Source organism: Chrysochloris asiatica, unplaced genomic scaffold (assembly GCF_000296735.1).
Source record: "Chrysochloris asiatica unplaced genomic scaffold, ChrAsi1.0 scaffold00129, whole genome shotgun sequence".
Classification (NCBI taxonomy): Eukaryota; Metazoa; Chordata; class Mammalia; order Afrosoricida; family Chrysochloridae; genus Chrysochloris; species Chrysochloris asiatica.
Window position 1 is genome coordinate 6,133,121 of NW_006408647.1, and position 4,986 is coordinate 6,138,106.

Consider the following 4,986-nt stretch of genomic DNA (forward strand, 5'->3'; position numbering starts at 1 on the left):
GCCTCATCTTTCTCCCGTGGAGCAGCTGGTAGTTTCGAACTGCTGACCTTAAGGTTCACAGCCCGATTCGTAACCACTACGCTACCAGAGCTCCTTTGGTACTCAATAAAATTTGAAGTCGTGGGGAAAAAAAATACTGTAAAAAGTTAGAAAATGAAACTTGTTTCTCAGTTTAGATAAAATTTTTCTTCATACATCATATTTTAAAATACAGTTTTGTTTTCCATCTATGAACTGTGGAAAACACTTACTTATTATGTCTTTGGAAGGATAGATACCCTGTTTTGCAATGTGTGGTCTTCAGATTCTTTTGGGCTACCGATTTTGAAAGGTATTCTGTGGCACTTGCATTTCCTGTGTATTGGGTGTTATCTGATGGGCTCTTCCATTATTCAGCTTTCTGACATCTTATCAAGAATTTGTAGAGGGGCAAGAATTCTTGCTTTCTTAGTTTCTACAATGCAGCCATTTAACACCATCTCATTCAAAATGATGTATACTTTATCCAAGTTAAACATTATCTCTAATTCACTTACTCAGCAGAAGTACTCGTCTAAAACTTCTACAAAGTTATGGATGAATTCATAAATAGCCATTTCATTCTCTGTGTCATTAACTCCAACCACAATGAAGAGCGCTGCATACTGCCAATACATCAGCTTGAAATCTTTATATTCAATGAAAGAGCATTGTTCATTAGCTCAAGAGAGACAGCTCTTTATGACTTCGGCTTCCAAAAGTGTACGCTTATTAATTTCCACATGTTCCTAGTATTTCAAATATCGGGTCTGCCCTTGTTTATTTACCATGAGGAAAAATTTTATCATCTTTTACTCCTAGTCAATATTTTTCCAAGCAGTTAAAAAGCTATGGTAGAAGATGGTTGTAACTGGAACGTGATTGTGAAGGTCTGGCAAGTCCAATATCTGATGGTCAGAAGTTGTTGTTGTTGTTAGGTGCCATCGAGTCGGCACAGAAGACAGCCTGGAAATGCCTTCAGTCTTGTATCCCAAAATCTGTAGATCGGGTGGTGAGAAGAGTGCAGAGTCCAGGCTAATTTTTAAGTTGATAATTTTATATGCCCCACGAATGGTGCTGTAAATATCCAAATGGCCCTTAGCATAAAACGGGTTTCCCACCCCTGTTCTAAGGGAAAAAAAGAACTGGCAGGTAAGTGTTTTCTTGTCAACAAAACAAAAACTGTTTTTTTCTTTTTTTTTTTTTTTATAAGCCAGTGCTTTCTGTAAATCAAGTTCTGCAGATATTTCTTTGGTATGATAAACATAATGATTAACAGGAAACAGTAAATATCTGCAGAACTTATCTGCTCTTACAAATAACTCCTGCTCTGAGTTTACCTAAATCATTCACTAAACCAACACATGTTTATTGACTTCTCACTTTATGCCCAAGGTGTTTATCTAAGAATCTCCATGTATACTATCTGAATGCACAAGGGTAAGTAAAAAAAAAAACATGATTTGCTACCAGTTCATACATGCTTGGATTTATTCCAAACAAAATATGATTAAGGACGTCTGGTAAGACGTCAGACTAGGCAGACACACTACATGAACCCTCTACCACAAAGATAAGAGAGACCAAATGAAACAGACATATATGAAAATTCAGGAACCCTGAACTTCATAGGAAAGGTTAGAGAAGTGAATTAAGTACTTACTGGGAGAAGAAGCTGAGCAGGGACAGTGAGAGAGGGAGACTGACTTGTGAACTGGAATCAGAAGGTGGCCCGGCAGAGCAGATTCACATGGGTGACAGGAAAGGTGTGATTCCTTCTTTTTCCCCATGCTCCCCTGATGACCAGAGGTGTAACCAGCTCCCACTCTCCACCCTGCTCTCCAGGAGTTCGGAGCCAAATGGTTGGGAGCCACACCACTGTGAAGTGGTGGCTGGATACCCTTTGGTGCCCTACTTTGGTGCCTGGATTCAGGTAGGATTGATTCTAAACTTACAAAACCTGCAGAGCCACCAGGCCAGCATTTAACCAGTCACCCTGCCCCCAGCTGCCCTGTGGTCCTAACAGACACTGAAGCCAGCTCCATCAAGGGCCTCTAGGAACTACTCCTAGATTGAGTGCCCTGTTGTTGTTGTTAAATGCCATCGAGTCTATTCCAACCCATAACGACCCTGTATAAGGTTTCCAAGAAGCAGCTGGTGAGTTGCACCACCAACCTTGCAGTTCAAACGACTTTGTAGTCTGACGCATTATCCCACAGCGCCACACCAGTGCCCTGAACATAGGTAAATAGGCTGGTAGGAACTCCATCTAAGGCCAGGGGCTGTGCTGTTCTTTCCACCCACACCCACTTGGTGAACTCCATTGTTTGCAGGAACCACTAGAGTTTTCTCCTCTCCCAGTCCAACAGCTACACTATTTTATTGCTTTTTATTTTTCCTTTTGCTGTTTCATTGCTTTTGTTTGTTTATTCTTTCTCTTCCTTCCTCTCTTTCCATTCTCTTAAATTTTTTCCTTCTTATCTGTTTTTTCCCCATTCTTTTCTTCTGTTTCTCATTTCCCCTCTTCTTTTTTTATCCCCCCCCCTTTTTTTAAATCTTGCTTTTCCATTCTTTACTCTATTTTCATCTCTCCTCTCCTTAGTTTCTCTAAGGTTTTTGTTTGTTTGTTTTATTCTTAATTCTTTCTTTTCTTTCATCTCTTATTTTTCTCTTCTATAGCTCCATTTTCCTGTCCCTCTTTTCTCTATTTATTTATTCTTAAGTGGATTTTAATCTATTCTTTTTGCTTTCTCTCATAATTCTCTTCCAATGACCCATTTTCCTGTCCTTTTTTGTGTTTATAGTTATTATATTCTTTTTTTCTGGTTGCTGCCTGTTTTTATTTATTTTTTCTTTGTTATTTTCTCTTTTCATTGTTTATTCCTTGCTTGTTTATTCTGTTCCATTTTCTTGTGTGTGTGTATGTGTGTGAGTGAGGGATTTTCTCTTTTCCACCTTTCAGGAGACAGCAACCATGCCTGTACAGTCACAACCATACTTTCTGCAGCTCCACTCACTGAGCAAGAGTTAATACCAGCTCCTATACCACCTGATCAATAACAGACAGCAACCAACACCAATCAAACCCACCATAAACTGAGGAGCATGAGTGGTGAATGAGAATGGTGCATACACGTCCATTCTCTAACTACACCCACAGGATAGAGTTGGTGAGACCCTTATAACACATCAGCATGCAATTATCAGTTAAATACAAATACAACAACCCTAAGATGCAGAGACAGAAAATGTTTCTGAGGAATAAAAATTAATGGAACTAACTGAAAAATAATTCAAAATGATGCTATTTAGGTATGCTATAAGGATTGACAGAAAGATTGAGGAAAGCAAGAAAGACACAGAAAAAAAAAAAAACTTTGAAAGAATTCAAGAAAACACTATAAGAAAAAACAGACAAAATAAATGCAAATTTTGAAAAATGTAAGACCTACAATTAGAAATCCTGAAGATTTCAGGAATGGATGACACATTGAAAGAGCACATGAGTCGATTGGAAGCAATGGAAGCCCGAATTAGTGAGCTTGGAGATCAATCTCTCATTATTAGTATGCTAGAAAAAAAAATCAGAAAAAAAAAAAAAGAGATAAAATCCAAAGAAATCCTAAAAGTTATGTGGGACACCAGAAATAGGAACAACCTGAGGGTGAAGAAATTCTAGAACAGGAATAGACAGTAAAAAGCACAGAGAAAATTGTCAAAAGTTTGTTGGAAGATTACTTCCTAACATCATGATAGATGAGAAGATAAGCAGAATGAATCCAAAATGATCCCAAAAGAAAACCACCAAGATATAACACACACTTTCCAAAGACAAAGACAAGGAAAGAATCCTGAGAAAAGTTCCCTAGAAAGGACAATCAATAAGACTAAGCTTTGATGTCTCAACAGAAACCATGCAAGCAAGAAGGCAATGAAATGACATATACAAAACTCTAAAAGAAAAAAAATTGGCAACTAAGAATCATATTGCCAGACTGCCCTGGTCTACTTGTGAGTGGAAATAGGGGAAATGCAGCAATGAAGACATAAACTGAGTTTGGTCATGTTCCATAGACACCCCGTGACCTTGAGATGAAAGAAAGAAGAGGCAGGGCTGGCTGGTTTGAAGTTTAGGAAGATGTGAGAACTTCCAAGCCATGGACACAGACTTAACCTCTGGGAACTAGAGCTGAGCATGAAGTAGCCAGCTGGTCTGAAGTTGTGGAAGATATAAGAGAACTTCCAAACTTGCAGATAGTACCCATTTGACGTAGGTTGGATGGCTAGCTGACCAGAACTTGACCAAATAAAGAGAAAGAAATTTGATACAAAAGCAAGCATAAATTGCTACAATTTGATGAACTTGACCTTTGCTTATGGATGCAGTTGCTCAAAATTCCAACCGAAAAGGAAGGGTTCTTCATATCAAGGATCATGTCTTGCCTCCTTAGTATGCTGGGCTGATAGGGATGAGCAACTTAAACATTGACTATCAAAAATGGGCCAGGGGAGCTATAAAGGCAAGAAGTGGCTGGCTTAGAAGATTTCATGAGTGTGGTTAGTTTCAGAACAAGGAGAGTAAGATGGAATCCCCATTGAATAGTTTTCCTCTTTTCCAAATGGATCTGGTAAAAGAGGATGGGGAGGATGGGGATTGGATTTTATGCTTCAGTTTTGTATAATTGTTATCAGGACTCATTGCAATGGCCACAACTGTAATGTAGAAGATGTGTAACTGAAAGGGGGTAGGTAGTTAATCTTTCATTCAGGAACAGAGGACCCTAGGACCATCAAGAAGGAAAAGCATGAGTAGAGCATGGGATCCTAACCAGGAAAGCGCTGACAGCAGAGATGGTGACAGAGGCTATGGAATAGAGAGAGAGAGCAGCTGAGGATTCTATGCCCATGGAATGAGAAAGAATGTGTGCCTCCAGGCAGGAGGTTGTCTTGCAAAATGTGCCCTATGGA

General features: G+C 39.1%; 1 pseudogene; it reads right to left on the bottom strand.

Moving 5' to 3' along the window:
- Positions 1–392: 392 nt before the first annotated feature.
- Positions 393–827, bottom strand: LOC102812046 (annotated as a pseudogene).
- Positions 828–4,986: the final 4,159 nt, after the last annotated feature.